General features: G+C 38.9%; 1 long non-coding RNA gene across 1 annotated transcript in view; it reads right to left on the reverse strand.

The window, feature by feature from the left end:
- Positions 1 to 21260, reverse strand: part of LOC126086833 (uncharacterized) — a 264248-nt gene extending 242988 nt beyond the window's left edge. Inside the window, exon 1 of the long non-coding RNA XR_007519605.1 lies at positions 20685 to 21260. This is a non-coding gene — a long non-coding RNA (uncharacterized LOC126086833). The remainder of the gene's footprint in view (positions 1 to 20684) is intronic.
- Positions 21261 to 21502: the final 242 nt, after the last annotated feature.

Genomic DNA, 21502 nt, shown 5'->3' on the forward strand with positions numbered 1-21502 from the left:
AGATTCTGTTCATATATTTCCTAGCCTGATGAAGACATCTTAGTCAAACTGAACATCTTTAATGCAGACCTCATCATTCCAAATAGAATTTAAAAATAAAGAAAAAGAGGGGCTTTCTTCTTGTTACTTATTTTTTTCCTGTTAGTGTTTTTGTTTTGAATTGTCCTGTTTTGTTTTAATAAATTTATTTATTCAACAAGGTATTCTATTTTTAAAGTCATATTAGAGCTTATTAGATAATGAGCATTTGTAACAGACTATGAGCTCCTGGGGAGCAGGGTCCATGCATATTCTCTGATTTCCACAGTACTTGAGTGTTGTCAGGTATTCTATAAACGTATGTTAAATTGAAATGAAATGAACTTAAAACAAACAAATAGACAAAAAACAAAACACCAAAGCCAGCGGTCTAAACTGAAATCAATCACTAACCTTAAGGTTAAATATATTCTATTCTTCAATAAATGAGTTGGTAGATTTTTTTATCAATTAATTTTCTCCTTGATTGAGGTATTGTGATGCAAATGAGTACTACTAGTAACTAGGAATCCCTATTAGGTGATACAGAAAGCATCAAAAGTAGACGGAAGGAATATATGGTCACTGTACCAAAAAGAATTGGTTGACTTTCAACCATTTCAGGAGGTAGCATATGATCAAGAACTGATGGTACTGAAGGAAGAGGTACAAGCTGCTCTGAAGTCACTGGCAAAAAACAAGCCTCTAAGAATTCACAGAATATTGATTGAGATGTTTCAATGAATGAATACAGCACTGGAGGTGCTCACTCATCTATGCCAAAAAAAATTTGGAAGACAGCAACCTGGTAAACTGACTGGAAGAGATCCATATCTGAACCCACTCCAAAGAAGGGTGATCGACCAGAATGCAGAAATTATCGAACACTATCATTAGTATTACATACAAATAAAATTTTGCTGAAGATCATTCAAAAGTGGTTGCAGCAGTACATGGACAGGGAACTGCCAGAAATTTAAGACAGATTCAGAAGAGGACATGGAACAAGTCATATCATTGCTGATTGAAGGTGGATCTTGGCTGAAAGCAGAGAATACCAGAAAGATCTTTACCTGTGTATTATTGGCTATGCAAAGGCATTCGACTGTGTGGATCATAACAAATTATGGATAACATTGTGAAGAATAGGAATTGAAGAACACTTAATTGTACTCGTGAGGGACTTGTACACAGATCACGAGGCAGTCAGTCAAACAGAACAAGGGGATACTGCCTGGTTTAAAGTCAAGAAAGGTGTGTGTCAGGGTTGTATCCTTTTAACACACGTATTCAATCTGTATGCTATGCAAATAATCTGAGAAGCTGGACTACATGAAGAAGAGCGGGACACCAGGATAGGAGGAAGGTTCATTAACAACCTGTGATATGCAGATTACACAACCTTGCTTGCTGAAAGTAAAGAAGACTCGAAGCCTTACTGATGAAGATCAAAGATTACACCTTTCGGTATGGGCTACACCTCAACATAAAGAAAATAAAGATCTTCACACCTGAATCATAAGCAACATCATGATAAACGGAGAAAAGATTGATGTTGTCAAGGATTTCATTTTACTGGGATTCACAATCTATATCCATGGAAACAGCAGTCAAGAAATCAAATGACACATTTCATCCGGTAAATCTGCTGCTAGTGTTAAAAAGCAAAGATGTCACCTTGAAGACTATGGTGTGTCTGATCCAAGCCATGGTGTTTTCAATCATCTCATATGCATGTGAAAGCTGGACAGTGAATAAGGAAGACAAAAGCAGCACTGATGCCTTTGAATTACGGTGTTGGTAAAGAATATTTAATATACCATGGACTGCCAAAAGAACAAACAAACCTGTCTTGGAAGAAGTACAACCAGAATGCTTATTAGAAGCAAAGATGGTGATAGTTCATGTCACATACTTTGGTTATGGACAGGTTCAGTCCCTGGAAAAGGACATCATGTTTAGTAGAGTGTTAACGAAAAAGACGACGATGCTCAACGAGATGAATTGACCCAGTGCTTGCAACAATGGGCTGAAGTATAACAACAATCATGAGGATGGTGCAGAACTGGGCAGAGTTTCCTTCTGTTGTACATGGAGTTGCTATGAGTTGGAATTGACTCAATGGCAACTAACAACAATAACAACATGAATCCCTGGGTGGTACAACAATGGCAACTAACAACAATAACAACATGAATCCCTGGGTGGTGCAAGCACTTATTGTACTGTGCTGCTAACCAAAGAGTTAGAGGCTCAAGTCCACCCAGAGGAGCCTCAGAAGAAGAAAGGCCTGATAATCTACTTCCAAAATATTAGCCATTTAATATCTAGTGGAGCACAGTTTTACTCTGACACACATGGGATACCCATGAATCTGTATCAACTAGATGACACCTTTTTTTTTCTTTCTAAATGGTGACTACGAACCCCATACTTAAGTCAAAAAATATACTTCATATTTTAACCCAGCTACCATGTCTTCTTCAATTTCTTAGCCTCAACAAATAATAGTGCTGGACATATAATAATTAAGTAAATTTTTTGCTGAATTAATTAGCTGGTATGTAACACATGTATTTCTAAACATACTGAATGAAACCTACTGATGTAAAATTTATTAACTTTGACATGTTTCCACAAAATAGGTACAATTTTAATATTTTTAACCCTTCTACGTACACTGCCACAAATCAAAAGACACTGGCGAGTATTCTTGAAAGACATACTTAATATGGAGAATACGTTGTGAGACATTTCTGTATTGTCCAAAGTAAAGAAATGATGATCAGTTGATATATTGACAGAATACCTAGGAAGGCATCTCCAAAATGGAACTCAAAACTGGTAATTACGCTTACCTGTATTTTTAGAATATATACAAAAGTGTATACAAAAGGAACCAGATGAAAGCCTGTTAGATCAGGAAATTTTTTTTTTCCTTACTATTAGAAAAACAACTAATAAATAGCCCATATCAACATATTTTCCATAATCCTAGAATACTGGAAATGGAAGCGACCTTAGAACATGATGTAGACATACTCTTTCCTTATCCCATATTTTTGCTTCTATAACCTATTCAAACCCCTTTGAATTGCTGAATTAATCCCTCGTTTAACATTCACTTTTCCTTTTGCTAACTTCTTTACTATGTACATTATTTCCAACTGCCTCAACTTTGATTTAATCATGTGTAGGTAACCTTTTCTTTTTCCTTGCTAAATGACGGCATAATACAAATTTTTAGTTTTGCAAGCTATAAGGTCTCTGTTTCAAATAAATTTTGAAATTGCTGTGTGAAAACTGCTATAGACATGATCTAAAGTAATGAGCATGGAAATGTCCTGAGAAACTTTATTTATGGACCATGAAATTGGAATTTTACGTAATTTTCATGTTATTACAAAATATTCTTCTCTTTTTAACCATTTAAAATGTAAAAACCAGCCTTAGTTAGTGAGCTATGCAAAATGAGGCTACTATGCAGATTTGGTCTTCGGGCCATAGTTTGCCAATCCTTTATATGCTTGGAATTATGATATAATAACAAAGATTATTTATCCTCAGCATAGGCATTTTGGATAGTGCAATGACCATGGCTTCCAAAGTCATGAAATCTGGGTTTAAAGTCTTATTTTGTTTCTAATTTGCTGTTCAATAATATCAAATCACTGAAATTCTCCAGACCCTAATTTTTTTCCTTTATTAAAAGGGGGGCAGGTAGTAGAGAAAATACTAAGGCATGCTTACAGACTTGTTATGATGATTAATAGCTTGTATATATAAAGAACAGAGGCCTTGGGAGGCTCAAGAAATATTACTTGCTGAACATACAAATCAATCAACCAATTAACCACTGTAACAGTATTATTATATCTAAAAGGAATTTCTGAACAGTGGTGAAATATAATCATTAGGGAATGTCTGTATTTTAAATACATGCCCTTCATAATCCAATCAAAGTTAGTTACCTATTGACAATAAATAAATAAATAATCTTACTTTCCCATATTCTTTCTAATAGGAAGATTGTAGCGATCCCTGATGAGGTATGCAAAATCATCATAGACATATGAACTTTGGGGAAAAATAAAAAGCTTTAAATCTTTTCAAAACACTCCATAGTTAGAATTATGCACATTTTCATTAAATGTTAGAAGGATTTTATATTATGCCTATACTATTTAACCTATTGTTTTGGAGGGTCTTGTGTAAACTTCATTGAGCAAGATATCTCTCAGTAGATAGATAAATAGATACATAGGTAGATAGAGAGAGAGAGAGATTAGGTAGATGATGGATGGATGGATGGATGGTTGGATGGACGGATGGACGGATGGATGGATGGACGGATGGACTGATGGACGGATGGGTGGGCAGACAAATATTGATTCCTTGATTAAAAAAAAGATGGGGGAATTTTAACAAGATATTTCACTTCAGTATTTATAAGCCACCAAAATACATTGGACAAGAAATTTAAAAAGCAAATCTGTATAGACAGAATTTGCAAAGAATATTTTAAGATATATTCCAAATTGCTAGAAATGTTCACAACAATTATATAAATAGGTTGTGAATGGGAAAGAGAGGAAATGTATATACAGGCTTCTTCAGAAAGAGCTGTTATATCCTGTGGTCAAAGAGGCTGTTATCTTCTTCACCTTAAGCTTAGTGACAGGATTCCAAGAAACCACTAAGAGAACTTAAAAGCCATTCAAAAGATATTCCGGACTGGTACCTGGTTAATATCTGAGATATTAAAGCAGCTTGTGGAAGCAGCGTAGGATTGAGCGTACTGGGATTGGCCCATATTTCCAGAATTGTAGACTCAAAGCCTGAAAGTGTGTTTCTTAGACTCACATCTGAGCTTGGGTCCTGTCAGAAGAGCCAGCCAGAACGGCATAAAGAACTTTAAGGTAAGAATTTGAAGATAAATACCTATGCTTAAGGAAAAAGAAGCATCAGAAATAAAGATCATTACCCCAGTTCAAGGAGAATGCTGGAGAGACAAGCCCAAAAATGGGAACCTTAAAATTACTCATGGGAATGCCCATGAGAATGGCAACTTTAACCATGTCCATACCAAGTAAGCAAGGCTTTATCTCATCACCTTTCCCAGATTAAAAAAAAAAAAAAAATCCAAACCCACTGCCGTCAAGTCAATTCCGACTCATAACGACCCTATAGGACAGAGTAGAACTGCCCCATAGAGTTTCCAGGGAGCGCCTGGCGGATTCAAACTGCTGACCTTTTGGTTAGCAGCCGTAGCACTCAACCACTACACCACCAGGGTTTTCTTTCCCAGATTAGAGCCCTGCAATCCTAAAGAATAGCTGGAGGTTGGGAGAGGAGTTGAGGAAAGAGAAAGCAAAAACCAACTGATCATTCCTTCACAAGAAGAGAAGGAGAAGAAAAGGAAGGAAGAAATAAAAAGCACATAGACAAATACTTCTTTTCAAACATGGATTTAAACTGAGGGTTGAATTGGCCAAATTTTCAGAATAAATATATGAGAGATCCACGATGAAACTCAGATTACTCTATTTTCAAGTGTTACTTCTCTCATTCTGATTATATATATTCGAAATAGAAACATTTAAAGGGAGCCATAAACAAATAATGTGTGCAGGAATTCAGATTTTCAGGTTTTTGTTTTTGGTTTTTTCCAATCTGTACTGTCTTATAATTTTTTTTTTAAATTCCAGTTTATATTTCAGTTAAGCATCAAGGAGCTATTATTAACTATAATCTAAATATATGAGAAACTAATTCTTACAGCTGCCAACAAACCCAAATGTGCCACATTAATAGCATAGTTCTTCCCAGGAATGTATGGTACATTAACAACAGCAAACATGCGTATAGAAACTGTTGTTTGCGGGTGTCTGAGAATTATCTTAATGAGCCCTGTTGTAATTATAATTATGAATTAAAATAATAACAGCTCCTTTGGGGAATAAAAAACTGTTTTCTGAAGAATTTTTATGATTTCAATCTGAGTTTAGATTATTTCACCCAGAGACAAAGAAAAGGGAAGAAAGAAACAGTTTATCGATAATAAACTAGGAAGTAAATTATAAGAAGTGCTCAGAGCTAAACAACTACGTGTGCAATTAGCAACACAGAAATTTAGAGAGAAAGGTCTCTGTATCCACATTCTATAGATTTAAACCATCAGTAGAACGAGGAAGAAATTAAAGATGATAGATGGACTTGTATGTCAAAAACTACTGGTCTATTTAATGCCCTCCTGTTTTCTTTGAAGTCTCCTGGGGGAATAATTTCTCTTTTCCTTTCCTTATCAGTTGAAATTCCTGAGTACTGAGGTCTAGGTCTGATTCTTTAAACTATGCAATCTACTGCTGTAGAAACACAGCTATTCCTAAATTTGTCACACTAGAGATAACCTGTTTTCTCCATTCCAGATTCATAGAATCAATTGCTGGTTACCGTCTCCTACCATCTCCTCTCGGAGGCGTCACTGCTGCTTCACACTGGATACGTTCTCTGGGATATTTTCCATATCCACTTCTCCTCGTCTTAGTAAACGGCATAAACATACACTTGCTTGTTTTTCCCACATCTTGACAGCCATTTGGCATTTCTCTCTTCCTTAATCTCCACTTTTAAATTTACCAAGTCCTGCCTATTTTGTCTTCTAAATAATTCCTGAATCTGGTCACTTGTCTCTGTTCAAGTCACTTGCTTCAAGCTACCATGAATTCTCACTCTTCCTACCTTAGGAGCTCTTGTGAGAGTTTTTTCCAAATGCCTTCTCTACAGAGCTAAACACCAAAACGATATCAAACCAGTTGTTGTCAAGTCAATGTACCAAGTGTGTCAGAGTACAGCTGCACTCTACAGGCTTTTCAGGACTGTAACCTTTCAGAAGTAGATCTCCAGGCCTTTCTTCTGAGGTATCTCTGCATGGATTTGAACTGCCAACTTTCGCTTAGTAGTTGAACACTTAATCGTTTGCACCACCCAGGATTCTACAGAGCTAAAAGAGGGATTTTAAAAAATGCAAAACTCTTCATGTCACAACCTGTTTACAACTGTCCAGTGGCATTCCATTGTTGTGAGGATGTTGGGTAAAACCCTTCACAAAACCCCCAGAGGACTGCATGGCCAGCTCCTTGCCTGTCTCTTCAGGTCCATCCTCTTCCCCTCTCTCTTTGCTGTTAAGCTCCAGCCACGTGTGTCTTCTGTTAGTTCTTGTGGTAACTGAGTGGTATTCGTGCATCTGGGTCTTTATATGTCTTGTTCCCCTGATTTTCAGACTCTATACCCACTTTCTTTTCTGATTAATTTTTCCTCCTTTTCAGATTTCAGCTAAAAAGCAGGTCCACAAAAGAAGTCTTCACTCTTCCCCACCATGGGGTTCCTCCTCCTTCCAGGGTGCCCCAAATCCCATGCTGCATTTGTGTCCCTGGCTACATGCTCTTATCCTCTATTTCTCCTTCAAATCACTTACCAAAAATGAAATTGAATTTACACGTTAATGTCTTTTTCATTTTAGATGAGTAGAATCTTTATCAGGCTTCTTCATTTCTCTGCCCCCAGCCCCTTTCACGTTAAAGTTCCTTTATGAGTAACTGCTGAGAGGATTACCTGCTTTTTATTCTATACACAGTCACAATTACTTCCCATGTAACTGGCCTTTGAGTTTTTCACATAGATCATTTATTCCTTTAGTGTCTGCTAACCAACCTTGGTGGCACAGTGGTTAAGTTTTCAGCTGCTAACCAAATGGTCAGCAGTTCAAATCCACCACCTGCTTCTTGGAAACCCTAGGGGGCAATTCTACCCTGTCCTATTGGGTCACTATGTGTCAGAATCGGCTGGATGACAACTGTTGTTTAATCAATTCGATGGCAACTGGCTGAGGGCAATGGTGGTTTAGAATTACAGCCTTCCATGCAGGAAGCCTGGGTTCAATTTCAATTTTTGGCCAGTGCACCACAGGTAGAGCACCACTTGTCTGTGAGTGGAGGCTTCTGTGTTGCTATGATGCTGGACAGGTTTCAGAGAAGCTTCCAGGCTGACAGACAAGAAGGGCCAGGGGATCTACTTCCAAAAAACAGTCACTGAAAACCCTATGGATCACAATGGTCCGATTGTACATGGTACAGGAGGGTGGAGGGAGGTGAAGAACTAACAACAACAACAAAAACATCCAATACTCAGCCTCTTTGGGTTTCAGTTTCCTTATCTGTCAAAAATATCAAATTACCTCTTAGAATTAGATTAAATCATATAAGGTACCGAACACATGATGTGAGCTCAATATGTACGGGTGATTCTCATATGTGTCAGTATCTGGTGAATTTCCCCAGGACAGTGACTACACCTGGGTTTCTGCTAGTGCACATGGTTACACAGCTTCTCATCTGGTTGTCCAGGTCTTCTTAGGATAGCACTGTGATCCAGGTTCAGCTGAGCTCGTGCTCTCTCCCAGAGCCTTCCTTTCTCCCCAGTCCCAACTCTATTTTCAAAATCATAAAATCAAATACACTGCATAGTTTTTCTATGATAGGATGTGGCCTAAGACAACAGGTTTCTTGAAATGCACATACGATTCTGTGATTCCTCCAACCATTCTGAGACATGAGGCTATCTTATGTAAGGTTTCCACTGCTCCCTTTGTCTTTCCTATTGTAAGCCAGGGTGGCTTTGCTGGGATCTAGATGTCCTTTCTTCATCTGCATAGTCATTCTCTTTTTTGCTTTTACATGGAACAAATTATTAGATCTGTCACCCAAATCGTCTAACTGTCATTTCTCCAGTCACACCTACCTGGTGCCAACTACTGTTTGCTGCCTCTGTCATTTTGTATTAACTCTTCTGGGATGAGAAAGAAGCCTTCACTGCCATCAGGCACTTCACCAAGAGCTTGCCTTTTGATCTCCTACTTGCAGCTGACACAGTTCTCCAGATGCTGGCCTCCTAATTCAGGCTCACTTCACCTTCCAGTTGCCCCGTGTTGGTGATGTGCCAGGTGCAGCACACGCAGAGCAGGAGGACAGGATGTCACACTGAAACCGTTTCCAAGATGGTGCTGAGAAGTCAGTGGCAACATTTTGTGTAGGTCTCGAGTTGTGCGGAGGTGCCTCAGACATGTAAAGACACTAGAGCCAGTGAATATTTCATGAGTGATTACCTTCACCTTATGTTTCTCTCCTTCCAAGAAAGTATAGTATTAAAAAAAAGTGCTTACCTACATGTGTTTGCTTTGCTTTCTGTTCCAGTCTATCCATATGTACATATATCTTTAGTTATGTAAATAAGTCCATTTTTTTCTCAGCCTTATACGTTTTTAAAATCATTATTTGTGCTTTTCATGTGCTCAGCTGTGTGTGACTTTGAAAGTAAAACCTAGCCTTGTCAAACAAAGGTGCTATTTGCCAAAGAGAAACAGAAATACGCTGCTCACTCCATAGCAGCGTCCATAAAGAAGCGAGAGGTTCTTATCATATAATTATATACAAAAGGGTAGCTAAAATGCACATACATTTCTTAGTGAATGAAGATATGAAATGGTGATGAACAACAGCTACTTGCTTGAATGGGATTGTGCAGGTGCAGAAAAGAAATACAATGGACATGGACTGTAAAATGACAGCCCAGAGAGAGAATGGAAAAAAATGTCAGTGTGGTTCAGCCAGTGAAGACAAAACTCAGTGATTCCACGCTGTACTGAGCATCAGTAGACTGTCCACATGATTTAAATCAGTTTTTGGCAGAAGCTAAAAATAAAAAGCTTCCTACAGAGCAGCTTATGCTCTGAAGGACAGAGCAGGTTCATAAAGTGCACCCTATCCTCAGTTTCCTCCTGTGCAATCCTGAGGTAGTGACCTGGACCCGAAAGTGCCGCTCTGAGGAGGAAATGAAAAAGAGGAACGTGGTAAATTGACATTATATACGTTGTTGTTGTTGTTAGGTGCCGTTGAGTCAGTTCTGACTCACAGATACTCTATGTACCACAGAATGAAACATTGCCCTGTCCTGCACCATCCTTACAATCGTTATGCTTGAGCCCATTATTGCAGTCACTGTGTCAATTTATCTCGTTGAGGGTCTTCCTGTTTTCTGCTGACCCTGTACTTTACCAAGCATGATATCCTTCTCCAGGGACTGATCCCTCCTGACAACATGTCCAAAGTATGTAAGACGCAGTCTCACCATCCTTGCCTCTAAGGAGTATTCTGGCTGCACTTCTTCCAAGACAGATTTGTTCGTTCCTTTGGCAGTTCATGGTATATTCAGTATTCTTCGCCAACACCACAATTCAAAGGCATCAACTCTTCTTTAGTCTTCCTTATTCATTGTCCAGCTTTCACATGCATATGATGTGATTGAAAATACCATGGCTTGTGTTAGGCGCACCTGTCTTCAAGGTGACATCTTTGTTTCTCAACACTTTAAAGAGGTTTTTTGCATCAGATTTGCCCAGCACAATCCATCTTTTGATATCTTGACTGCTGCTGCTTCCATGGGTGTTGACTGTGGATCCAAGTAAAATGAAATCCTTGACAACTTCAATCTTTTCTCATTTATCATGATGGGGCTTATTGGTCCAGTTGTGAGGATTTTGTTTTCTTTATGTTGAGGTATAATCCATACTGAAGGCTGTGGCCTTTGATCTTCATTAGCAAGTGCTTCAAGTCCTCTTCATTTTCAGCAAGGAAGGTTGTGTCATCTGCATAACACAGGTTGTTAATGAGTCTTCCTCCAATCCTGATGCCGTGTTCTTCTTTATATAGTCCATTTTCTTGGATTATTTGCTCAGCATATTATATATATTAATTCAAAATATTAATTCTTTCTACTGCACTAGGCCAAACTAACCTACAAGATTTTTCTGTAGTTGCAAAATGGCTGATCAACCCTCATGAAATATTTCTAAGGCAGTGTAGGACAATGGAAAGAATGTTTGATTGTATCACTTACTAGGAGCCCTGGTGATACAGTGGTTAAGAGATTAATTGCTAACCAAAAAGTTGGCAGTTTGAATCCACCAGCAGCTCCTTGGAAACCCTAAAGGGCAGTTCTACTCTTTCGTATAGGGTCACTATGAGCTGGAATTGACTTGATGGCAATAGTCATCACCACTTACTGTGACCTTTGGAATGTTTTATAGTCTCTCTTAATCTTAGTTTGGAAACCCTGTTGGCATAGTGGTTAAGAGCTACGGCCACTAACCAAAAGGTCCACAGTTCAAATCCACAAGGCACTCCTTGAAAACTCTATGGGGCAGTTCTACTCTGTCCTATAGGGTTGCTGTAAGTTGGAATCAACTCACTGACAATTTTTTTTTTTTTAATCTTAGTGTCTTCATCTTTCAGAGGTGGTTTAGATACTCTGCTCTGCCAAGAAGATTAAATTTCAGGTAAGTAAGGCAGCTTGTAGAGTGTCTGGAATTTAGTAAGCAATTAGTAAATTTTAGGGGGCAGTGGTGGTTCAATGGCAGAATTTCCACCTTCCATGTGAGAGATTAGAGTTTAATCCCCAGCCAATACACCTTATGTGTAGCCACCACCCATCTGTCAGCGGAGGATTGTGTTGCTATGATGCTAAACAGGTTTCAGCAGAGCTTCCAAACTAAGATGGACTAGGAAGAAACACCTGGTGATCTATCTACTTCCAAAAAATCAGCCAATGAAATCCCTATGGAGCACAAGAGTTTGATCCACAATTGATCATGGGGATGGTGCAGGACTGGGCAGCATTTTGTTCAGTGGTATGTGGGGTCACCATGGGTTGGGAGAAGAGTTCATGGCAGCTAACAACAACAACAGCTGCTTTTATATTATGATTATTGTGTTTACTATTGTTTTCCTTCAAAATTGAGGATGTTGTTTTTGAAAAAGTCATTTTGAATGGCAGAGTTTTCATTGTCACAGAATGTGTATAAAGGTAAAGTAACATACAAATACTACTAAACTGTAAAACATTTTAAGCTGAATTGTAAGACAAAAGTTTGTAGCATCACTCAAGGATTCCCTGTATTTCCCTGCCCAGGAAATACCCATTCATTTACAAGCAGACACCACTCCCTCCCCAAGTTCCGCATCCTTTAAATGCTGACATTTTCATTATATGTCAATGTAACAATGCTCAAGCCTTTTCTCATCATCTGCTTCTACATCAGGGACTAGGGTCTGCCTTTTCCTTGGTGGAAAATGACACACAGCATCTTGATTATAACAACATTTCTGCTTTCAGTTTGATCAACAAGAATCCTGCCACAATCTACTAAAAACCTAATGCATTTCACAATCCTGTGTGTACTCATTTATGTAATGTTGATTTGATACGCTCCTCTAGTTAAAAAAAAAATTTTTTTCTTTCTAGTTAATATGCTTCTTGATCTGTTTAATCTCTACACTGTCTTCTATTCATACTCAAGCATTTTTCCCACTTTAATGTACTCAAATAATAATTACTTAGGAGGAGAGGCCAAGACAGCAGAGTAGTCAGATGCTTCCGGTGATCCCTCTTATAACAAAGACCCGAAAAAATAAGTGAAGTGATTATATTTATGACAAGCTAGGAGCCCTGAACATCAAAGGCAAAGATAGAAAACAGACAGCGGCAGAGGGAGGGAGAGATGGTTCAGAAGCAGAGAGGAGTTGCCGGACCTGAATTGCCAGGAACCCACAGGCACCATTCCCAGGAGTGACTGCTGTGGGCTGGTGGAAGCATTCAGCCACAGTTTCCTCAGGGAGAAACAGCCAGCTGCACAGAGTACTCACACCTCTGGAACCAGAGAAGAACAGCACTTGTGGCAAAAGCTAAGTACTTGCATATATTTTACAGCACCTCCAGCCCTCAATCCAGCTTCAGTGGCTGTTGATTTCCCTGGGCCTGAGATAGTTCCTGCTGAGCATACTGAGCCATTCTCCTGGTCTTGGAGAAGGAATAAATACATAATTAGGGGAAAAGATAATCTGCCAGCCCACTAACCTGGGGTCCTCAGAACAGAAGTATATCCTGTCCAGGCACAAATGGTCCATGGGCTTTGAATACCTTTCCCCCCTGCATGGGGCGGGGGGGAGAATAGGTTCTTGCTGGCAGACTGCAACTGTTTCAGTTGTATGGTGCAGAGGTGGGTGTTTGATTATTGACATAGCTTTGCCTATTAAACAGAGTCCTCACCTACCTACATCAGGGGCCTAAGGACTGGTGGCTCCACACAGGTCACCCAGCGACCCATGACAGGGATCCAAGGATAACTGTTACCTCCTAGTCCTTACAACCAAAAGTATTGGGTGCCCATGGTGCGTCTGCAGAACTCACCCACCTGTGCGCTCTAGGGAACAGGGACATACATTCCTCACAGACACTCAGGGCATGGTTGTCAGCCCCTTGCCTTGTTCACAGAGTGATCCCCTGCTGCGACCAGACACCTGTACCTACAAAAATCACCCCGCCCCTCTAAGACTGTAGGACAGAGCCTGCACCACACACTTGAAGACCAACTACCTGGACACTTAAGCTGAATCCATACAAGAAGAGTGAATGGACTCCTAGGCTGATATACCTGATAACAGCTCTAGCCATCTGGTGACAGGACATTAGAGCTTCAAAGGCAAAAATAATCAAGCTAGCTCACTCAAGCAACCTATTTGGGCATATCAAAAACAAAACAAAGCAAGAAGCTAGGATACGGTAAGTAAACATAAAATAAAATGAACTAATTTTTAATACAATAACTTACCGATGGCTTGGAGACAATAGTCAATATCAAATCACGTAAAAAAGCAGACCATGATCACTTCACCAAGCTCTCAAAACAAAGAATCAAGAGATCTTCTGGATGAAGGTGCCTTCCTGAAATTATCGGATGCAGAATACAAAAGAATAATATACAGAGCTCTTCAAAACATCAGGAACGAGATCAGGAAAGAGATCAGGCAATAAGCATAACAAGCCAAGGAACACACGGATAAAGCAGTTGAAGAAATTAAAAATGTTATTCAAGAAATAATGAAAAATTTAATAAGCTGTAAGAATCCATAGAGAGACAGCAATCAGGAATTCAGAAGATTAACAATAAAGTTACAGAATTAGACAACTCAATAGAAAGTCAGAGGAACAGAATTGAGTAAATGGAAGGCAGAACTGGTGAGACTGAAGGTAAAGCACTCGGCATCAATATATTTGAAGAAAAATCAGATAAAAAAATTTTAAAAAATGAAGAAATCCTAAGAATTATGTGGGACTCTATCAAGAGAAATAACCTACGAGTGGTTGGAGTACCAGAACAAGGAGGTATAACAGAAAATACAGAGAGAATTGTTGAAGATTTCTTGGTAAAAAACTTCGCTGATATCATGAAAGATGAGAAGATATCTATCCAAGAAGCTCATCGAACTCCACATAAGGTAGATTTTAAAAGAAAGTCACCAAGACATATTATAATCAAACTTGCCAAAACCAAAGATAAAGAGAGAATTTTAAGTACAACTGGGGATAAATAAAAAGTCACCAACCAAGGGAAGTCAATAAGAATAACCTCAGAATACTTGGAAGAAACCATGCAGACAAGAAGGCAATAGGATGACTTATATAAAGCATTGAAGGAAAAAAAAAATTGCCAGCCAAGAATCTTATATCCAGCAAAACTGTCTCTCCAATATGAAGGTGAAATTAGGATATTTCAAGATAAACAGAAGCTTAGGGAATTCATAAAAAATAAAACAAAACTATAAGAAATACTAAATTGAGTTCTCTGATTAAAAAATGAATAATATATCAACCCAAGACTACAACACTGGACAGAGCAATCAGATGTCAACACAGATAGGGGAATCACAAAAATAAATCAAGATAAAAGAATGCTCACAACAGGGAAACAGCAATGTTATGATGTAAAAGAAGACAACATTAAAACAATAAAGATGGACTAAGACATGTAGTCATAGATCTTCCATATGGAGAGGAAGACAAGGCGATATAAAGAAATAAAAGTTTGTTTTAAACTTAGAAAAATAGGGGTAAATATTAAGGTAACCACAAACGAGAGTAACAATCCTACTCATCAAAATAAAATACAAGAAAAAAATAGAGACTCAGCAGACACAAAATCAACAACAAATAGAGGAAAAGAGAATATATAAACTACTCAGCACAAAAAATTAAGTGGGGAAAAAAAATTGTGAAAGCACGCAAAAAAAGACATCAAAGTGACAGCACTAAACTCATACCTATCCATATTATGCTGAATGTAAATGAGCTAAATGAACCAATAAAGAGACAGAAACCAGCAGAATGGATTTAAAAAAAAGCAGCGTCCGTCTGTATGCTACCTACAAGAGACAGACCGTAGACTTAAAGACACTAATAAACTAAAACTCAAAGGATGGAAAAAAATATATCAAGCAAAGATCAATGAAAAAAAAGGAGTTGCAATATCAATTTCTGAGAAAATAAGCTTTTTAAAATTAAACTCACCACAAAGGATAAGGAAGGACAGTATATAATGATTAAACGGACAATATACTAGAAGGATATAACCATATTAAATATTTAGGCACCCAATGACAGGGCTGCAAGACACGTAAAACAAACTCTAACAGCATTGAGAAGTGAGACAGACAGCTCCACAATAATAGTAGGAGACTTCAACACACCACTTTCGGTGAAGCACAGAACATACAGGGAGCAGTTCAATAAAGACACAGAAGATCTAAAAGCCACAATCAACCAACTTGACCTCATAGACATATACAGAACACTCCACCCGATAGCAGCCAAGTATACTTTCTTTTCCAGCACACGTGGGACATTCTCCAGAATAGACCACATATTAAGTCATAAAGCCTTAGCAGGATCCAAAACTTCAAAATAATACAAAGCATCTTCTCTGACCATAAGGCTATAGAAGTATAAATCAGTAACAGAAAAAGCAGGGAAAAGAAATCAAACATTTGGAAAACCCTGCTCAAAAACAGCTGGGTTATAGAAGAAATCAAGCATTCTATAAAAGAAATTTATAGAATCCAATGAAAATGAAAACACTTCCTATCAGAACCTTTGAGACACAGCTAAAGCAGTGCTCAAAGGGTAATTTTTATCAATAAATGCACACATCCAAAAAGAAGAAAGGGCCAAAATCAAAGAATTATCCCTACAACTTGAACAAATGGAGAGCAACAAAAGAAACCCTCAGGCACTAGAAGAAGAAAGCAAATAATAAAAATTAGAGCACAATTAGACGAAACAGGGAAACCTGATGGTATAGTGGTAAAGAGCTATGGCTACTAACTGAAAGGCTGGCAGTTCAAATCCACTGGTGCTCCTTGGAAATTCTATGGAGCAATCCTACTCTGTCCTATAGGGTCACTATGTGTCGGAAACGACCTGACAGCAGTGGGTTTTTTTTTTTTTTTTTGGATTTAAATGAAATAGAGAACAGAAAAACAATTGAAAGAGTTAACAAGACCAAAAGCTGGTTCTTTGAACTAAATCAACAAAGTTGATAAGCGACTGGCCAAACTGAAAAAAGAAAAACGGGAGAGGAATCAAATGACCCAAAGAAGAAACGAGACAGGTGATATTACAATAGACCCAATTGAAATTAAAAGAATCATATCAGGTTACTACTAAAAATTGTACTCTAAGAAATTTGAAAACCTAGAAGAAATAGATGAATTCCTGGAAACACACTACCTACTGAAACTAACACAGAGGTAGAACAACTAAATAAAGAACAACTAAATAAACCTGTAACAGAAGAGACTGAAAAGGTAATTTAAAAACTTCCAACAAAAACAAGCTATGGCCCAGGTGGCTTCACTGCAGGGTGCTACCAAACTTTCAGAGAAGAGTTAATACCACTACTACTAAAGGTATTTCAGAGCATAGAAAAGGACGGAATACTACCAAACTCATTCTATGAAGCCAGCATATCCCTGATACCAAGACCAGGTAAAGACACCACAAAAAAAGAAAATTATAGACCTACATCCCTCATGAACCTAGATGCAAAAATCCTCAACAAAATTCTAGCTAATAGAATTCAACAACATATCAAAAAAATAATTCACCATGGCCAAGTGGGATTCATACTAGGTATGCAGGGATGCTTCGACATTAGAAAAAAATCAATGTATTCCATCTTATAAATGAAACAAAAGACAAGAATCACATGATTTTATCAATCGATGCAGAAAAGGCATTTGACAAAGTCCAACACCTGTTCATGATAAAAACTCTCCGCAAAATAGGAACAGAGGAAAAATTCCTCCACATAATAAAGGGCATTTATACAAAGCCAACAGCCAACATCATCCTAAATGGAGAGAGTCTGAAAGCATTCCCCTTCAGAATGGGAATCAGACCAGGATGCCCTTTATCACCACTCTTACTCAACATTGTGCTGGAGGTCCTAGCCAGAGCAATTAGGCTAGATACAGAAATAAAGGGCATCCAGATTGGTAAGGAAGAAGTAAAATTGTCTGTTTGCAGGTGACATGATCTTAGACACAGAAAACCCTAAAGAATCCTCAAGAAAACTACTGAAACTAATAGAAGAGTTGAGCAGAGTATCAGGATACAAGATAAACATACAAAAAAATCAGTTGGATTCCTCTATACCAACAAAGAGAACATTGAAGAGGAAATCACCAAATCAATACCATTTACAGTAGCCCCCAAGAAGATAAAACACTTAGGAATAAATCTAACCAGAGACATAAAAGACCTACACAAAGAAAACTATATGACACTACTGCAAGAAACCAAAAGAGACCTACATAAGCGGAAAAACATACCTTGCTCAAGGATAGGAAGATTCAACATTGTAAAAATGTTTATTCTCCCAAAAGTGATCTATAGATACAATGCAATTCTGATCCAAATTCCAAGAACATTTTTTAATGAGATGGAGAAACAAATTACCAACTTCATATGGAAGGGAAAGAGGCCCCAGCTAAGTAAAGCATTACTGAAAAAGAAGAACAAAATGAGAGGCCTCACACTACATGATTTTATAACTTATTGTACCACCACAATAGTCAAAATTGCCTGGTACTGGTACAACAGATACACAGACCAATGGAACAGAATTGAGAATACAGACATAAATTCATCCACATATGAGCAGCTGATATTTGACAAAGACCCACAGTCAGTTAAATGGGGAAAAGACAGTCTGTTTCACAAATGGTGCTGGCATAACTGGATATCCATCTGCCAGAAAATGAAACAAGACCCATACCTTGCATCGTATACAAAAACTAACTCAAAATGGATCAAAGACCTAAATATAAAATCTAAAACGATAAAGATCATGGAAGAAAAAAATACAGACAATGCCAGGAGCCCTAATACATGGCATAAACAGTATACAAAACATTACTAACAATGCACAAACACCAGAAGAGAAATGGAGAGCTCCTAAAAATCAAACACCTATGCTCATTCAAAGACTTCACCAAAAGAGTAAAAAGACTGCCTACAGACTGGGAAAAAGTTTTCAGCTATGACACTTCAGATCAGTGTCTGACCTCTAAAATCTACATGATACTGCAAGAACTCAACAACAAAAAGACAAATAACCCAATTAAAAAACGGGTGAAAGATAGAACAGGAACTTCACTAAAGAAGACATTCAGGTAGCTAACAGATACATGAGGAAATGCTCACGATCATTAGCCATCAGAGAAATGCAAATCAAAACTACAAAGAGATTCCATTTCAATCCAACAAGGCTGGCATTAGTCCAAAAAACAGAAAATAATACATGTTAGAGAGGTTGTGGAGACACTGGAACACTTATACACTACTGGTGGGAATGTACAATTGATTTGGCGCTTCCTTAAAAAGCTAGAAATAGAACTACCATATGATCCGGCAATCAATTCCACTCCTTGGAATATATCCTAGAAAAATCAGAACCTTTACAAGAACAGATATATGCACACCCCTGTTCACTTCAGCAGTGTTTACAACAGAAAAAAAGGTGGAAGCAACCAAGGTGCCCATCAATGGATGAATAGATAAATTATGGTATATTCACACAATGGAATACTATGCATCGATAAAGAACAATGATGAATCTGTGAAACATTTCATAACATGGAGGAATCCAGAAGGTATTATGCTGAATTAAATGTCAGTTGCAAAAGGACAAATATTGTATGAGACAGCTAGTATAAGAACTCAAGAAATAGTTTAAGCAGTGAAGAAAATATTCTTCGATGGTTATGAGAGTGGGGAGGGAGGGAGGGAGAGGGGTACACTAATTAGATAGTAGGCAAGAACTATTTTAGGTGAAGAGAAAGACAACACACAATACAGGAGAAGTCAGCACTACTGGGCTAAACCAATATCAAAGAAGTTTCCTGAGTAAATCAAACACTTCAAAGGCTAGAGTAGCAGGGATGGGGGAATGGGGACCATGGTTTCAGGGGACATATAGGTCAACTGGCATAATAAAATTTATTAAGAAAACATTCTGCATTCCCCTTTGGTGAGTGGCATCTGGGGTCTTCAACACTAGCAAGCGGCCATCTAAGATGCATCAATTGGTCTCAACCCACCTGGAGTAAAGGAGAACGAAGAACACCAAAGACACAAAGTTAATTATGAGCCCAAACCAAACCAAAAAAAACCAAACCCAGTGCTGTTGAGTTGATTCCAACTCATAGCGACCTTATAGGACAGAGGAGAACTGCCCCATAGCGTTTCCAATGAGCACCTGGTGGATTTGAACTGCCGACCTTTTGGTTAGCAGGTGTAGCACTTAATCACTACACCACCGGGTCCACATAAATCAGAGACTACATCAGCCTCAGACCAGAAGAACTAGATGGTGCCTAGCTACAACCGATGACTGATCTGACAGAGAACGAAACAGGGAATCCTTGATGGAGCAGAAGAGCAGTGGGATGAAGACCTCAAATTTATGTAAAAAGACCAGACTTAATGGTCTGACTGAGACTAGAAGGACCCCGGAGTTCATGGTCCCCAGACCTTCTGTTGGCCCAAGCCTGGAACCACTCCCAAAGCCAACTCTTCAGACAGAGATTGGACTGGACTAGAAGACAGAAAATGATAGTGGTGAGGAGTGTGCCTCTTGGCTCAAGTAGACACGTGAGACTATGCGGACAGCTCCTGTCTGGAGGGAGATAAGAAGGCAGTGTGGGACAGAAACTGGCTGAATGGACATAGGAATACAGTGTGCAGAGAAGGAAAGTACTGCCTCATTAGGGAGAGAGCAACTAGGAGTATATAGCAAGGTGTATATAAATTTTTGTATGAGATACTGACTTGATTTGTAAACTTTCACTTAAACACAATGAAAATTAAAAAAAAAAAAAAAGCACCAGGGATCCCACCAGTGTGGTGTCGCAGTTCAGCGGAGTGGTTCCCCAGTCTAGCGGGGTTTCACAGCCTTTCAAGAAGAAGCAAAGATGCACAGGGAGTCAGCTCTTTGAGAGAAAGTACAGGGAGGTGGTGTGAGGCATGGAAGAAACCAAAAGAGACAGAAACAATCAACACCGGATCAGGGACCCAGCCAGTGTGGGTGGGGTGAATCCAAGGGAGGGGAATGGAGCAGCTGCCCTCTGGCCAAGAGACGGGGGCTGAGGGGAAGCAGAAGAGGCTGAAGGGAGAGAAGAAGGGTGGACGTTAGGAAAGTGTGTATCACTCATTACCTGGTGCTGTTTCCTGCTGGGAGTTTTGTGAAGCTGCTTTCCCATACACTCTGTCCGCTGATCTGCGCTATGGTGAGGGTGAATCCAAGTGGCACAGACGCTGCACTTCCCGGCTGGCGGAGTCACCGCAGCCAGTCAGGAAGCTGAGAGGTAGAGCAGTGGGGAGAGGATGGGGCTTGGAAAAGCCTGTATAGCTGGGTACTGGTTGCTCTGTCTCCTGCTGGGAGCTACCTGATGCTGCTTTCCTGTGCTCCCTGTCAGCAGATCTCTGACAGGAGTCCAAGATGGCGAATCCCTGCTGCCTTAGTTGATAAGGAATCTCCGTCCTCTGTCAGTTTCTCATTCTATTCTGTGTTTGGCTGAGTTCTTTATCTCTTCATTTGACACTCTGAGTTCCAGGAATGACATTTGTCTCTGTTTTGCTTAGTTTTTTCGGGTCTTTGCTGTGGAGGGCTGGTGCGGTGCTCCTATGGCGCCATGTTGGCCGGAAGTCCCACTGCAGCGGAGTTTTTAATGACTCTGCCTCCAGGGCTCCAATAGCCACTTCCAGCTCTTCCTTAGAGGGGAATTGTCAAAAAGACACGGTCAGGTTTTCTTAAAATAATACTTCATGTTCTGTTCTGATTGGAGAAGATTACATTTATCTTTAACGTCTTCAGTGAGTTCAAATGAAGAGTCAGTTGTTGTTATCCCATATTAAGGTTGTAACATTTACAAATTATGTGACCTTGAGTAAGTTACTTAAACTTTACTTTGTGTTTCCATTTTCATATCCATTATCATGTCTATTATTTCTATAAGATGGCAATGATAATAAC

This window comes from Elephas maximus, chromosome 12 (genome assembly GCF_024166365.1).
Source record: "Elephas maximus indicus isolate mEleMax1 chromosome 12, mEleMax1 primary haplotype, whole genome shotgun sequence".
Classification (NCBI taxonomy): domain Eukaryota; kingdom Metazoa; phylum Chordata; class Mammalia; order Proboscidea; family Elephantidae; genus Elephas; species Elephas maximus.